Source organism: Salvelinus fontinalis, chromosome 34 (assembly GCF_029448725.1).
Source record: "Salvelinus fontinalis isolate EN_2023a chromosome 34, ASM2944872v1, whole genome shotgun sequence".
In the NCBI taxonomy this organism is placed as follows: domain Eukaryota; kingdom Metazoa; phylum Chordata; class Actinopteri; order Salmoniformes; family Salmonidae; genus Salvelinus; species Salvelinus fontinalis.
In genome coordinates, this window is record NC_074698.1 from 12,227,050 (window position 1) to 12,244,475 (window position 17,426).

The following is a 17,426-nucleotide window of genomic DNA, read 5'->3' on the forward strand; positions in this document are numbered from 1 at the left end:
CAATTGAAAAAGTTTCTGCATGGTGCTGCTGATAAGACTCATGAACAGGCTCAAAACAGAGAGTGGTTCCTTTAGATAGAATATGGAGTAATGAGGCCTTAATATGGAACTATAAGAACATGTCTGCTCCAGATGTGTTCTAAATCAATCCTTCCTGATGGGGTTTTAATCACCTCTTTGTGCCCTTGTGCTTTGATCTCTGTGGTAAGTGTAAAGTATACCAGAGGAGGAGGGGGAACACGGAGAGAGGGAAATGTGGTCCCTTTAAATCAGGACGCCGGATGAAAGAGAAATATGCAGAATAGTGCAACGTAAGAATATGAATAATTTTGGCAGTGTGCCCCGTGGGACAGGGGTTGACAGGCATGGTCTGAGGGGGAATGTATTACAGTAATTGCCTCAAAGGCGCCACCCCCTCTGATGCCTTGCCCCTCCCGTTGGGCAGATTGGGGGGGCTGTCGATCATGTGGGTTACCAATCGCTGCCGGGGGGCTCCGCTGCACGATGCCCCTCTTCACTTGTCCCTTTGTTCCGAGAGAGAGCGCAAACGAATGCCTGGCATGAAGCACACACCCAGTGAAAGTGAACATTGCTTCTTGACCGAACTGTGCAGACAGAAATTAGACCCCCAAAAGAGGCTGTGCTCAAACTGTCATCTGCTGATGAGGGGAAGGTTAATCCCTAATTACAAGATTACCCGTCATTCAGTGTTTAAATATATATATATTTTTTTAAATTACACTTCCTAAATAATCTGCCAGCTTCAGCAAGATTTTAACAAGCCTCACAGAATGATGAAATCCCCAGACCATACGACAAAGGGGGAGAGGAAGACACATTCTGTCTTTGAAGCTAAAAAAAAACACGTGTGCCTTTCCGGGAAAGTAGTCAGCATCTTTGCAAATGTAGAGTTCTGTAACATAGAAACAGAAGTGGATGTCTAGTCACAGTAACAGAATGTATTTCTGCATCAGTATAAGTTATGCCTATCTGACTCTGTACTACTATAGCTACGCAGTGATAACGCATTCATGTAAATATTGATTCAATGATCATTACTGGACTAATATTTCACTATAACTAATCTAAACAATACGTCCCAGTGAAGAGCCAGAGGAATGTGAATGTGTATGTCTGGGTCATGGTTTGGCAAGTTTACACAAAGCAAGCAACAAAGACATTTTTCCAGCATGTTTTTTTTCATCTTTCTCCGAATGTGCATTAAGGTCCCCTGTGGAATTCCTCTTAAAGCTTAAAACTGAGCTATTGCAGGCTTCCATCTCATATCTCTGGTCCGTCCGGCCTCTCTACAATACAAGTCACAGAGCGACACAGAAACAACCTCTCTTCCTCTCACCCCCTCTTTCTCCCCTCTCTGTTTTTTCTTAATTTAGCTGCCTGCTGGTCATATGAACAGTGCAAGTCTCTCAACGACAGAGCCTCTTCTCTCTTGAGCCTGAGTTTCACTCACCCACAATCAGTCAGCTCACGTTGTAGCCAGCTCCACAAAGCCCAGTGCTACAGAACTGTATGTCAAAGGTCAAATCACAGACAGACCAAGTGATTCACTCTCAAAGTCCAGAGACTGCTTGTGGAGATTTCACCAGAGCCATTTCCTTTGTTTAGGAAATTGAGCTCTAAACAGTTGTGAATATCCGTGTCAAAGTGGTATGCATATAGATAAGATTATGCTGGTGTGTCTGTGCGAGTGATAGTATTGTTCTTTTGGCATTTTGTAGGTGTCTGTGTGTATCTCTCTGTCTGGTCCGCTGGCACATGTGTGTCGTTTCAGTGTTGCTATTTGTGTTTTTTTTTGTCTTGGTCTGGGTTTCAGCCCTGGCTGAGTGGTTGTGGGTGTTATCAGCCTGCCTGTCAACACTGAGCCATCTAGAGGAGATAACACCAGACAGGAAGAAGGCCAGGGGAGGATCACTGCAATCTCTCTCTCACTCACTCACAGATCATCACTGATACCACCAACCGACTGCATAACTGTTGCCCTGAAGACTTACCCTGGGTTAATGTAGCAGTTAGTGTTATTTCATTTACGCCTCACAATTGGGTTGTTAATGTTGTATGTATTTTCCGTATGGAACCCCCCCCCCCCCCCCCCGAGATAAAACCCTGTCTGTTTGTGACTGCAGATGGAACTCAAAGACCTATCTGTCTATACAGTGACCGCGGTTCGGGTTTACGATGAGTCCTGCTCCTGTCTCTTCTGCTCTGTGACCACTCACCAAGCTGAGTTTTTAAAGTCACTTTATTAGGTCCATCTGTACATGCTCTACAGAGGATCATACTATCAACAAACTATCTGTTGATAAGCGACTGCTTGCTAAGGTTAGGTTTAGAATAAGGGCTAGGGTTAGCTAGGATAAGGGTTATTTATGTTTAAAGTTAGGGTTAGTAGATAATAAGTTGAAATGTTGCTGATTGTCTGTAGAGCATCTACAGAGACTATCCAAATAGGGTTTTCTGCCCCTGGTCCTGCTGGTTCTGTGAACTTGAATGCTCTGCTTCTGCCTTGGGCTGGGAACTGACTGAGGGTGATCAATGCTGCAGTGATGGCTGTGAAATCACTTCATGTCATGGATGGAGCCCTGGGGCTCAGGGATGTGGAGAGAGAGAGCAGAGACACACTGCTGCCACCTGCTATCACCAGCAAATTCAGTCCCACTACAGCCTGACTGTGAAGCTAAGCTCAGTGTGTGCTAACTGGCTGGCTGGGGCTGTTTAGTCAGTGTGCTGTGGAGGGCTTGTCCTTCCCTGGCCGTTTCCACTATGTAATGACTTGTAGCTATAGAAGAGAGTGTAGCTGGTGTCTGTGTGTGAAGCTGGATGAGCTGTGACTGAGGTACAGTAGAGACCAGGGGGGTGTCTGATTCTGATTTAGAAAAAGCTGTCTGCGAAAGGGTGGTATGTGTGTTAGTGTTACTGATCGTCTGTAGAGCATCTACAGATTTGTAGGCAAATAGTTTGTATGCATATGAATGGCAATTATTTTGGAATGAGATGTTCGACGAGCACATACTTTTGGTCATGTAGTGTACATGATCTAAGTCTGTTAGTTGGTATTCAGCAGTCATAAAATGTGCCTTATTTACTTTAAAGAACAACTAAAATATGTTCCTTTGTCAGCTCTATAGAGATGAGATAATGACTTACAATGAAATAATGTAGTCATCAAATAGGCCTAAAACAAATTGTAATATACACAACTGAAATATTGTAATAAATTAATGTGAATAAATTATGGTTAATGGGCAGTCACTACCATCAATGGACATGTGTTAGTTTTATTCTTTGTTACAGCATTCAACCCACATAATGCTTAGTGCATTTGTTTTTTGTTTTTTTTGACAGATTTTTAAAAAATGATCTAACTGAAAATAAACCGACCTCAGCGTAGCTCTCTCTTATCCAATCGCACGTTTGTCTGTCTGACAGGAAGAGGTTTTGAGTGAGTTGTGTTTTTAGTCTCTGCGGCTGTAGACTTTGTTTTATAGATCCATACCATAGTGTGTTTATGTGTGCATCGATTATAGGTCTATAATGGGGTCAACAGAAACCACGTCATGGCAATACTTGATGTAGATACTCTATGTAGGATGTACAGTAGCTTCCAAATGTTGTTAGGTTACAGCTAAAATTGACTTTAAAAAAAAGTTTTTCCCTCAGTCTACATACAATACCCCAATGTCAAAGCAAAAACAGTTTTTTTTTACATTTTTGTTTATTGATTAAATATAAAAAACAGAAATCACATACAGTGGGGTAAAAATGTATTCAGTCAGCCACCAATTGTGCAAGTTCTCCCACTTAAAAAGATGAGAGAGGCCTGTAATTTTCATCATAGGTACACTTCAACTATGACAGACAAAATGAGAAAGAAAAATCCAGAAAATCATATTGTAGGATTTTTTATGAATTTATTTGCCAGTTATGGTGGAAAATAAGTATTTGGTCAATAACAAAAGTTTATCTCAATACTTTGTTATATACCCTTTGTTGGCAATGACAGAGGTCAAACGTTTTCTGTAAGTCTTCACAAGGTTTTCACAGACTGTTGCTAGTATTTTGGCCCATTCCTCCATGCAGATCTCCTCTAGAGCAGTGATGTTTTGGGGATGTTGCTGGGCAACACGGACTTTCAACTCCCTCCAAAGATTTTCTATGGGGTTGAGATCTGGAGACTGGCTAGGCCACTCCAGGACCTTGAAATGCTTCTTACGAAGCCACTCCTTCGTTGCCCGGGCGGTGTGTTTGGGATCATTGTCATGCTGAAAGACCCTTGTCATCTTCAATGCCCTTGCTGATGGAAGGAGGTTTTCACTCAAAATCTCACGATTTTTAATTTTTTATTTTTTTATTTCACCTTAATTTAACCAGGTAGGCTAGTTGAGAACAAGTTCTCATTTGCAACTGCGACCTGGCCAAGATAAAGCATAGCAGTGTGAACAGACAACAACACAGAGTTACACATGGAGTAAACAATAAACAAGTCAATAACATGGTAGAAAAAAGAGAATCTATATACAATGTGTGCAAAAGGCATGAGGTAGGCAATAAATCGAATAATTACAATTTAGCAGATTAACACTGGAGTGATAAATCATCAGATGATCATGTGCAAGAAGAGATACTGGTGTCCAAAAGAGCAGAAAAGTAAATAAATAAAAGCAGTATGGGGGTGAGGTAGGTAAATTGGGTGGGTAGTTTACAGATGGACTATGTACAGCTGCAGCGATCGGTTAGCTGCTCGGATAGCAGATTTTTAAAGTTGTTGAGGGAGATAAAAGTCTCCAACTTCAGAGATTTTTGCAATTCGTTCCAGTCGCAGGCAGCAGAGAACTGGAAGGAAAGGCGTCCAAATGAGGTTTTGGCTTTAGGGATGATCAGTGAGATACACCTGCTGGAGCGCGTGCTACGGGTGGGTGTAGCCATCGTGACCAGTGAACTGAGATAAGGCGGCACTTTACCTAGCATAGCCTTGTAGATGACCTGGAGCCAGTGGGTCTGACGACGAACATGTAGCGAGGGCCAGCCGACTAGGGCATACAGGTCGCAGTGGTGGGTCGTATAAGGTGCTTTAGTAACAAAACGGATGGCACTGTGATAAACTGCATCCAGTTTGCTGAGTAGAGTATTGGAAGCTATTTTGTAGATGACATCGCCGAAGTCGAGGATCGGTAGGATAGTCAGTTTTACTAGGGTAAGTTTGGCGGCGTGAGTGAAGGAGGCTTTGTTGCGGAATAGAAAGCCGACTCTAGATTTGATTTTGGATTGGAGATGTTTGATATGAGTCTGGAAGGAGAGTTTGCAGTCTAGCCAGACACCTAGGTACTTATAGATGTCCACATATTCTAGGTCGGAACCGTCCAGGGTGGTGATGCTAGTCGGGCGTGCGGGTGCAGGCAGCGAACGGTTGAAAAGCATGCATTTGGTTTTACTAGCGTTTAAGAGCAGTTGGAGGCCACGGAAGGAGTGTTGTATGGCATTGAAGCTCGTTTGGAGGTTAGATAGCACAGTGTCCAGGGAAGGGCCGGAAGTATACAGAATGGTGTCGTCTGCGTAGAGGTGGATCAGGGAATCGCCCGCAGCAAGAGCAACATCATTGATGTATACAGAGAAAAGAGTCGGCCCGAGAATTGAACCCTGTGGTACCCCCATAGAGACTGCCAGAGGACCGGACAACATGCCCTCCGATTTGACACACTGAACTCTGTCTGCAAAGTAGTTGGTGAACCAGGCGAGGCAATCATTAGAGAAACCAAGGCTACTGAGTCTGCCGATAAGAATATGGTGATTGACAGAGTCGAAAGCCTTGGCCAGGTTGATGAAGACGGCTGCACAGTAATGTCTTTTATCGATGGCGGTTATGATATCGTTTAATACCTTGAGATAAAACACAAATAAACAGAATGGAGTACCGTGAATTAATGGACAGTCAAGCAGGCATCAGCTATGTAGCCAAGTGATCATAGTGTCCAGGGGGCAGCCGTAGATGGAGCAGTGAGGCCTCCACTAAGCTAGCACGCGTTTAAAGTTAGTAGCCCGGGGGGTGGTCTGCTCAGACGGAGGGGGTCTGCTCAGACGGAGGCCGGTTGAGGGCACCGGTTGAGGGCACGTCTGCAGACCAGACGTGGTCGTGTCGACAGAGAATCCAAGCCGGATGGCGATGGCGAAAGAGAGGTTGTGAATTGTAGAATTGTGTTTGCTAACTGGTGCTAGCTTCCTGGCTGCGCTAGCTGCAAGATAAGCTAGCAGTTAGCAGACCGGGGCAGGCAAGTTAGCCTTTGGGGACGTCGATAGACCAGTCGTGGAATTAGTAGGGTTCCAGGTAGCTCTAGGTAGCTAGCAGGCCTAGTAGGTTAGCAGAATGGGCCTTCAGCGGGCGTCATGCCTGAGGGGCCTGTTGGAGTCGGGCAGATTATGTCGGTACGATACATGGCCCCATTCATTCTTTCCTTTACACGGATCAGTCGTCCTGGTCCCTTTGCAGAAAAACAGCCCCAAAGCATGATGTTTCCACCCCCATGCTTCACAGTAGGTATGGTGTTCTTTGGATGCAACTCAGCATTCTTTGTCCTTCAAACACGACGAGTTGAGTTTTTACCAAAATGTTATATTTTGGTTTCATCTGACCATATGACATTCTCCCAATCTTCTTCTGGATCATCCAAATGCTCTCTAGCAAACTTCAGACGGGCCTGGACATGTACTGGCTTAAGCAGGGGGACACGTCTCGCACTGCAGGATTTGAGTCCCTGGCGGCGTAGTGTGTTACTGATGGTAGGCTTTGTTACTTTGGTCCCAGCTCTCTGCAGGTCATTCACTAGGTCCCCCCGTGTGGTTCTTGGATTTTTGCTCACCGTTCTTGTGATCATTTTGACCCCACGGGGTGAGATCTTGCGTGGAGCCCCAGATCGAGGGAGATTATCAGTGGTCTTGTATGTCTTCCATTTCCTAATAATTGCTCCCACAGTTGATTTCTTCAAACCAAGCTGCTTACCTATTGCAGATTCAGTCTTCCCAGCCTGGTGCAGGTCTACAATTTTGTTTCTGGTGTCCTTTGACAGCTCTTTGGTCTTGGCCATAGTGGAGTTTGGAGTGTGACTGTTTGTGGAGTGTGACTGTTTGAGGTTGTGGACAGGTGTCTTTTATACTGATAACAAGTTCAAACAGGTGCCATTAATACAGGTAACGAGTGGAGGACAGAGGAGCCTCTTAAAGAAGAAGTTACAGGTCTGTGAGAGCCAGAAATCTTGCTTGTTTGTAGGTGACCAAATACTTATTTTCCACCATAATTTGCAAATAAATTCATTAAAAATCCTACAATGTGATTTTCTGGATTTTTTTTCTCATTTTGTCTGTCATAGTTGAAGTGTACCTATGATGAAAATTACAGGCCTCTCATCTTTTTAAGTGGGAGAACTTGCACAATTGGTGGCTGACTAAATACTTTTTTGCCCCTCTAAGTATTCAGACCCTTTACTCAGTACTTAGTTGAAGCACCTTTTTCAGCGATTACAGCCTTGAGTCTTCTTGGGTATGATGCTTGGCACACCAGTATTTGGGGAGTTTCTCCCATTCTTCTCTGCAGATCCTTTCAAGCTCTGTCAGGTTGGAAGGGGAGTGTCCCTGCACAGCTATTTTCAGGTCTCTCCAGAAATGTTCGATCAGGTTCAAGTCCGGGCTCTGGCTGGTTCACTCAAGGACGTTCAGAGACTTGTCCCGAATCCACTCCTGCGTTGTCTTGGCTGTGTGCTTAGTGTGCTTTTGTTGTAAGGTGAACCGTCGCCCCAGTCTGAGGTCCTGAGCGCGCTGGAGCAGGTTTTCATGAAGGATCTCTGCACTTTGCTTCGTTCATCTTCGCCTCGATCCTGATTAGTCTCACAGTCCCTGCTGTTGAAAAACATCCCCACAGCATGATGCAACCACCATGCTTCACCGTAGGGATGGTGCCAGGTTTCCACCAAATGTAACGCTTGGCATTCAGGCCAAAGAGTTTGATCTTGGTTTCATCAGACCAGAGAATCTTGTTTCTCATGGTCTGAGAGTCTTTAGGTGCCTTTTGGCAAACTCCAAGCGGGCTGTCATGTGAGGAGTGGCTTCCATCTGGTTGCCCTACCATAAAGGCCTGATTTGGTGGAGTGCTGCAGAGATGGGAGAACCTTCCAGAAGGACAACCATCTCCACAGACGAAGTCTAGAGCTTTCAAAGTCACCATCGGGTTCTTGATCGCCTTCCTGACCAAGGCCCTTCTCCCCCGATTGCTCAGAAAGGTTCCAAACTTCTTCCTTTTAAGAATGATGGCGGCCACTGTGTTCTTGGGAACCTTCAATGCTGCATACATTTTTTGGTACCCTTCCCCAGACCTGTGCCTCGACACAATCCTGTCTCGTAGCTCTACGGACAATTCCTTCGACCTCGTGGCTTGGTTTCTTCTCTGACATGCCTTTCCAAATCATGTCCAATCAATTGAATTTACCACAGGTGGACTCCAAGTTGTAGAAACATCTCAAGGATGATTAATGGAAACAGGAAACACCTGAACTCAATTTCTAGTCTCATAGCAAAGGGTCTGAATACTTACGTAAATCAGATATTTCTGTTTTTGCTGAGGAATTGTTTTTATTTAGTCCATTTTAGAATAAGGCTGTAACGTGACAAAATGTGGAAAAGGTCAAGGAGTCTGAATACTTTCCAAAGGCACTGTATGTTGTACGTCTGTTATCATGTATGTTGCAAGCACCATTGCTTCTTGACTTTATACACTGCATTGTGTCTCACGGTTCTGCTGAGATATAAATCTCTTCCTTCCTGCACTGACATCTTTAATGCTCCATCTCACTGCATTTGTGTTTGATACCGCAGAGACACTATTGGCACTTGGCGTCAAGGGTGAGAACCTGTGGTCAGGGACCGGGGTGGGGGAGGAGGAGTTAAGGGGAGGGAGTGCAGAATGGAACAATCCTCCTGACAGCTAGCAGAGCTCTCAACGAGTATGCTCAAAAATGGAACCCGACAAGGCATCCAATCACAGCAGAGAGAGGTCCTACCCAGCGTGGGACTATAATGGATAATGATAACCCATAACACTCTGGCTGCTCTAAAAGCCTGAGAGAGATTAGCTAGGAGGAGGAGAGAGATCACTCTACCACAGAGGTAAGATTGCATCTGTCTGGTGTTTTGATGGTAATACAACAGCTTTAATGTGATAGAGGGGTAGTGTGAAGTAGAGGTCATCTCACTTCTGGACATTTAGATCCAAATCGAATTGGATTTGTGAAATTCCCATCTGACATTTTTGCAAAATCAATACCCCATCCGATTCGGATCCAATGTGGACCAGATATGACCCAAAATATGTCAGAGAATCGGATCCAAATTGGGTCAGGTCTGTATCGGACCCAAATGGATCCGAAAGATCAAAAGAATGCAGCTTGCTTTATTACTGCGCATGCCAGCAGAATGTCTTTGACTTCACAGGCAGGCAGTGAACATTAACACTCAGCGTCATTCTGACCATATGATATTTCAATTGTTTAAATATTCCATAATAAATAATTAATTGCTAAATAAATGCATTTATTATGTTAAAATATCTCATATGAAACATCAGGACACCAAATGCAAATTATAATCAGTCAGAAAAGGTATTTCTTGATCCAGAAGCGCATAGACTGTAAATACTAAAAAAGATGATAGTGTATTTTCTGACTGTAAGACAAGTTGCCTGCCCACCAGGCCCGTCCAAACTAAACCTAAACTATATTGAAACGACACCTATAATAATCATTATTATGAACTCAACACAGCAAGATGCATTTCGCAGCATGGGGATGGGTATTTTCATTAACAAAGAAACAAGAAGCTTACCAAATAGCGCTTCTTCCATATCATCTTACAGAGGTCCATTCTGTGTTTTTAGTAGGTTTTTGTTTTTACATATAGCCTACAGGAACATAAACTAATGAAAAATGTTATGTTCTTTCAAATATTAACATTTTGTATTCTGTTACTGAACACCTTCATAAACACAACTAAATGACGTTGGCACGTAGGGGTGTTCTATGAGGCCAGGCTTTTCTAGTAAAATTGATTTATTAGACTGGTGGCTATTGGTAGTCCTCGATGCCCCGCTATTCTACTGTTAAATATGATATGGTCATTTTGAGCGTCATGGTGCTTTTAGGATGAAATGCTCAAAGTTTTTGTCTTTTATGACATTTGTCTGCGAGTACTGCTAGAGTGTAAAATACACCAATGTTTTGGAAGAGTCAGGTGTAAGGTTTATATTGAAATGACAAAACTGGAAACAGTCAGGTTGCCTGCCTTGGGAGTTGTAGTGTTAATGTTTCACATGCGTTTTCTGTTGTAGGCCTACATCTAAAAGAATTGAGTTGTGGTCTACACACTACAGCCTAGTATTTTCATAAATGACATCCCTAATTAAAAATGTCTACACAAGAAGGGAATGGGTTTGTGGCAAAAACGCACTATAGGCGCGTCCGCTCTCCAGAATACGCTCTCTGTTTCCCGTTTAATTTGTGCGCATTCATTGTTTCATTATGTGACTTGTTTTTTATGTTTATATATTTAGCTTGAACATACGTAGAAGTACCTGACCTGTGCGCAAATGTAGGCCTATAAAAGTTACCATTTGGGAATGTCTGATAGTAGGCTATTTCTGATTGTCTTAACTCACAACAACTTATGAGCTGCGGAGCTTCTCAAAGTAGTTTTTTTCATCACGTCACACAGAAAGCCAACAGAGGGTTGTACATTCATTGGGAATGACCATAGTTCCTCACTATATTTGAAAAATCTTTCCAACACTCTCCTTCTTGAGCTTAAGTAACCTCTGTGTGAAATAGCAACATATTACTGATCCCAGTGGCGGATTTAGGTATAGGCAACATGGGCAGCCGGGGCGGCACTTGGGTGGCCGCACATAAAAATTAGGAATGGTGACATTTGCGTGATTTGGTTTTCTATCGCTCATTTGCATGTCACGTCAATGATATCATGTCACCGTGTGGGACTATGGGTCAATTAACCTTGTCGGAGTGGGCGCCCTGATTCTAGTTTGTGAGCTAGGCAGGCTACTGCCTGGGAAGGTTTCCCACTCAAGTAGGAGATGGGGAGGGGGGCAGGGGTAGGTTGACCTCAGGTCTTCCCACTGGAAGCCCAAGGTAGGGGGAGCAGGGGAATCTATCAAATAGCGCACCTCTAACTTTGTACAGTACTAATGCAATTAGTCAAATCAGTCACACTACGAAATGCTACCAAATAAACAACAATTCATTCATAATACTGTGAATAGAGAGTTTCACAGACATATTGTTGCATTTTTGTCTGGTTTGTGTGAAATCGTTAAGAATAATATAAAACCAGTCTGCACACCACCAAGGTGAATTGGTTTAGTCTTGACTCTTGGTTGACAGTGTTGGGGGATGGGTAATGTAGTCTTGACTCTTGGTTGACAGTGTTGGGTGATGGGTCATGTATTGATGCTCGAGTGCCAAATCAACATGTGTTTCTATTTGTCTTTATTACTTCTTTTTGATATTTATTAGTCTTCTTTTTGTGTATATTTTTATATTTATAAAGTATTTTTTTGTATTGTTCCAAATGTCTGAATAAAAATTCTTTTTTTTGCTGAAGGGGGGGTTTGCCCTGGGAGCCATACAAGCTTGAACCGCCACTGGCTGATCCCATGAAATATGCTACCTGAACACTTCTCCGTTGTGCAAATACAGCTGTGTCTGTTCCAAGCTCATTGGCGCAGGAAACAGTGAGGTCCCAGTTGAAACAAGTTAGTCAACATGTGTCAGGATCCCTGTGGAACGCTTTCGACACCTTGTAGTCCATGACCCGACGAACTGAGGAAGTTCTGGGGACAAATGGGGGTGCAACTCAATATTAGTGTTCCTAATATTTTGAACACTCAGGGTACTGTATATGTATGTACGTCTCCGTGTGTCCATGTGACTGAGTGCAGTTATACAAGACGATGTTGTGTCTGAGGTATCTCAAACACTGATGTCTAGGTTCACTGGTTTCCCCTGCAGCAGGAGAAAGTGGAGCTGGGTAGCTGGGAGTGCTGCAGTGACAGCAGGTGGGTAATGGAGCAGCTATCTGGGAAGGGAGCAGCAGGCACACACAGACACACTGCTAATTGGGGCTTATCAGGTGTTGCTGGGAAAGGGAAAACACCACCTGGGGCTTTTGTGAGAGCAGAGCAGGGAGCTGTCAGTTGGTCACATGTCCACAGTGCGAGGAAGGGGTTTGTCTCAGTGTGGGGTTAAGAACCACATCATTTTGTCCACCAGCCGGCTTTCTGTCGAACCGTCTGATTTTTACAGCGCCTCAGAACGGGTCTCGAAACAACCACTGGTTTTAATTGGCTGATCTCTCAGTAATAATTGGCTGATCTCTCTGTCCGTCATCATCATTTGGATAACCCTTAGAACCTGCCCCCTACATTGTGGACATCAAAGTGTGAGCAACGCAGGTGAGTTTGGAAAATCTGAAAGTATGCCTCTTAGAAATAGTTTTCACATTTTAAAATGTATGTGCCTGAACTCAGAATCAATTGGGCTTCCCAAAAATAATATGGTTCATGAGAGAGAACATTTATTTTTCTAAGTCCCATCTACTACAACCCCCTTTCAAGTCCCACTTTGTTGCACAGTATTACCAGGCTCTATGTACCAGTCGAGCCCGAGGAACCAGAGGATAAGGTTTCAGAAGATCTTTACTATTCAGACTCGTGAATATTCAGCATGGTTCATTTGAATATCGTACGAAATACACATTCCGTGATAAACTTTGAGCAGCTTTGATTACGTAAAACAGATTATTATCTGGTTGTTTTAGTTCTGATCATTTGTGGATGTAAAACAACCCTGGTGTTGGAGACAAACAAGATGGGATACATGGTGACAAACTAAACTCAGCAAAAAAAGAAACGTCCTCTCACTGTCCACTGCGTTTATTTGTGTAAATATTTGTATGAACATAACTAGGTTCAACAACTGAGACATAAACTGAACAAGTTCCACAGACATGTGACAGAAATTGAATAATGTGTCCCTGAACAAAGGGGGGGGGGGTCAATCTCACATAGCACATAGACTTGTTCTCTCATTGGATCTAGGCCTACCTCTGTGTAATCGATCATCTCAATCACTCTCATCACGTCCTGTTGTTGAAGGTAGGGAGGGAAGGAAGGAACAGTCAGTATCTGGTGTGAACACCAGATGCATTAAGTACTGCAGTGCATCTCCTCCTCGTGGACTGCACTAGATTTGCCAGTTCTTGCTGTGAGATGTTACCCCACTCTTCCACCAAGGCACCTGAAAGTTCCCGGGAATTTCTAATGGGAATGGCCCTAGCCCTCACCCTCCCGATCCAACAGGTCCCAGATGTGCTCAATGGGAATGAGATCCAGGCTTTTCGCTGGCCATGGCAGAACACTGACATTTCTGTCTTGCAGTAAATCACGCACAGAACGAGCAGTATGGCTGGTGGCATTGTCATGCTGGAGGGTCATGTCAGGATGAGCCTGCAGGATGGGTACCACATGAGGGCGAAGGATGTCTTCCCTGAAACGCACAGCGTTGAGATTGCCTGCAATGACAACAAGCTGTGACACACCGCTCCAGACCACGATGACGGACCCTCCACCTCCAAATCGATCCCGCTCCAGAGTATAGGCCTCGGTGTAATGCTCATTCCTTCAATGATAAACGTGAATCCGACCATCACCCCTGGTAGGCAACTGACAAAAGTCAGTGAAGAGCACTTTTTTTGCCAGTCCTGTCTGGTCCAGCGACGGTGGGTTTGTGCCCATAAGTGACGTTGTTGCCGGTGATGTCTGGTGAGGACCTGCCTTACAAAAGGCCTACAAACCCTCAGTCCAGCCTCTCTCAGACTATTGCAGACAGTCTGAGCACTGATGGAGGGATTGTGCGTTCCTAGTGTAACTCGGGCAGTTGTTGTTGCCATCCTGTACCTGTCCCGCAGGTGTGATGTTTGGATGTTCCGATCCTGTGCAGTTGTTACATGTGGTCTGCCACTGCGAGGATGATCAGCTGTCCTTCTTGTCTCCCTGTAGCGCTGTCTTAGGCGTCTCACAGTACGGACATGGCAATTTATTGCCCTGCCCACATCTGCAGTCCTCATGCCTCCTTGCAGCATGCCTAAGGCACGTTCACACAGATGAGCAGGGACCCTGGGCATCTTCCTTTTGGTATTTTTCAGAGTCAGTAGAAAGGCCTCTTTTAGTGTCATAAGTTTTCATAACTGTGGCCTTAAGACACTAACAGCTTACAGATGGTAGATAATTAACGACCATTCCACAGGTGCATGTTCATTAATTGTTTATGGTTCATTGAATAATTCTCAAAATGGCGCCGGAAGAAATGGCAGCAGTTTTACGGGCGCCCAACCAATTGTGCTATTATGTGGTTATTTTTCGTGTTATTTGTAACTTATTTTGTACATAATGTTTCTGCAACCGTATCTTACGGCAAAAAAGAGCTTCTCGATATCAGGACAGCGATCACTCGCCTCGGATTAGACAAAGATTTTTTCTACAAGTAGGACGCACAGGACATTCTCCAAGCACCCGACAGGGCCGACATCCCCGTTGTTTGCAATAGGAAGCGATGCAGGTACAGAGGACAAAGAGCCGGATGCCTCGTGAGGACCCGCAGAAGGTGAGTGGGAAAGCTGCCGTTACCGTCAATACTACTCGCCAACGTGCAATCACTGGACAATAAATTAGACGAGGTACGATCACGAAAATCGTATGAAAATCCTATGTTTCACGGAATCGTGGCTGAATGATGACATGGATATTCAGCTAGCGGGATATACGCTGCACCGGCAAGATAGAACAGTACACTCCGGTAAGACAAGGGGGGTGGTCTGTGCATATTTGTAAACAGCTGGTGCACGAAATCTAAGAAAGTCTCTAGATTTTGCTCGCCTGAAGTAGAGTATGTTGTGATAAATTGCAGGCCACACTACTTGCCTAGAGAGTTTTTAGCTATACTTTACGTGGCTGTTTATTTACCACCACAGACAGATGATGGCACTAAGACCGCACTAAGTCAGCTGCATAAGGAAATAAGCAAACAGGAAACCACTCACCCAGATGCAGGGAAACTTAAATCAGTTCTACCAAATGTTAAATGTGCAACCAGAGGGAGAAAAATTCTAGATCACCTGTACTCCACGCGTACAAAGCTCTCCCTCGCCCTCCATTTTGTAAATCCGACAAACTATTTTCCTGATTACAAGACAAAATTAAAGCAGGAAGCACCAGTGACTCGGTCTATAAAAAAGTGGTCAGATGAAGCAGATGCTAAACTACAGGACTGTTTTCCTACCACAGACTGGAACATGTTCTGGGATTTTTCCGATAGCATTGAGGAGTACACCACATAAGTCACTGGCTGTATCAATAAGTGCATCGAGGACGTCGTCCCCACAGTGACTGTACGTACATACCCCAACCAGAAGCCATGGATTACAGGCAACATTGGCACTGAGCTAAAGGGTAGAGCTGCCGCTTTCAAGGTGCGGGACTCTAACCCGCGAGCTTAGAATAAATCCCTCTATGCCCTGCGATGAACCATAAAACAGGCAAAGTGTCAATACAGGGCTAAGATTGAATCACATTACACCTGTTCCGACGCTCGTCTTGTGTCAGGGCTTGCAAACTATTGCACACTATAAAGGAAAGCACAGCCGCGAGCTGCCCAGTGACACGAGCCTACCAGACGAGCTAAATCACTTCTATGCTCGCTTCGAGGCAAGCAACACTGAGGGTTGCATGAGAGCATCAGCTGTTCCGGACGACTGTGTGATCACGCTCTCCGTAGCCGACGTGAGTAAGACCTTTAAACAGGTCAACATACACAAGGCTGCGGGGCCAGACGGATTATCAGGACGTGTGCTCCAGGCATGTGCTGACCAACTGGCAGGTGTCTTCACTGACATTTTCAACATGTCACTGAGTCTGTAATCCCAACATGCTTCAAGCAGACCACCATAGTCCCTGTGCCCAAGAACACAAAGGCAACCTGCCTAAATGACTACAGACCCTTAGCACTCACGTCCGTAGCCATGAAATGCTTCGAAAGGCAGGTAAGGGCTCACATCAACACCATTATCCCAGAAACCCTAGACCCACTCCAATTTGCATACCACCCAAACAGATCCACAGATGCTGTAATCTCTATTGCACTCCACACTGCCCTTTCCCACCTGGACAAAAGGAACACTTATGTGAGAATGCTATTCATTGACTACAGCTCAGTGTTCACCACCAAAGTACCCTCAAAGCTCATCACTAAGCTAAGCTAAGGACCCTGGGATTAAACACCTTCCTCTGCAACTGGATCCTGGACTTCCTGACGGACCGCCCCCAGGTGGTGAGGGTAGGTAGCAACACATCTGCCACGCTGATCCTCAACACTGGAGCTCCCCAGGTGTGCGTGCTCAGTCCCCTCCTGTACTCCCTGTTCACCCACGACTGCATGGCCAGGCGCGACTCCAACACCATCATTAAGTTTGCAGGCAATACAACTGATCACCGACAACGACGAGACAACCTATAGGTAGGAAGTCAGAGACCTGGCCGGGTGGTGCCAGAATAACAATCTATCCCTCAACGTAACCAGGACTAAGGAGATGATTGTGGACTACAGGAAATGGAGGACCTAGCACGTCCCCATTCTCATCGACGGGGCTGTAGTGGAGCAGGTTGAGAGCTTCAAATTCCTTGGTGTCCACATCAACAACAAACTAGAATGGTCCAAACAAATCAAGACAGTGTTGAAGAGGGCACGATAAAGCCTTTTCCCCCTCAGGAAACTAAAAAGATTTGGCATGGGTCCTGAGATCCTCAAAATGTACTACAGCTGCACCATTAAGAGCATCCTGACTGGTTGCATCACTGCCTGGTACGGCAATTGCTCGGCCTCTGACCGCAAGGCACTTCGGAGGGTAGTGCGTACCGCCCAGTACATCACTGGGGCAAAGCTGCCTGCCATCCAGGACCTCTACACCAGGTGATGTCAGAGGAAGGCCCTAAAAATTGTCAAAGACCCCAGCCACCCCAGTCATAGACTGTTCTCTCTACTACCGCATGGCAAGCGGTACTGGAGTGCCAAGTCTAGGACAAAAAGGCTTCTCAACAGTTTTTACCCCCAAGCCATAAGACTCCTGAACAGGTAATCAAATGGCTACCTGGACTATTTGCATTTTGTGCCCCCCTCCCAACCCGTCTTTTTAAGCTGCTGCTACTCTCTGTTTATCATATATGCAGAGTCACTTGAACTATACATTTATGTACATACTACCTCAATTGGGCCGACCAAACCAGTGCTCCCGCACATTGGCTAACC

At 44.8% G+C, this 17,426-nt stretch overlaps 2 protein-coding genes across 4 annotated transcripts in view; both read left to right on the plus strand.

The window, feature by feature from the left end:
* The window catches only part of LOC129833157 (sphingosine 1-phosphate receptor 2-like), a 40,029-nt gene that overhangs the window by 15,015 nt on the left and 7,588 nt on the right, over positions 1-17,426 (plus strand). Inside the window, exon 1 of one of the 2 annotated variants that reach the window (XM_055897509.1) lies at positions 9,027-9,168. The exons of the other annotated variant lie outside the window; for it this stretch is intronic. The gene's annotated coding sequence lies outside the window, so the exon portion shown is untranslated. Of the gene's footprint in view, positions 1-9,026; positions 9,169-17,426 lie in introns of those variants that run through there. 2 annotated transcript variants of the gene reach the window in all.
* LOC129833144 (DNA (cytosine-5)-methyltransferase 1-like) overlaps positions 1-17,426 on the plus strand; it is a 75,682-nt gene that overhangs the window by 15,006 nt on the left and 43,250 nt on the right. The gene's annotated exons all lie outside the window — the stretch shown is intronic.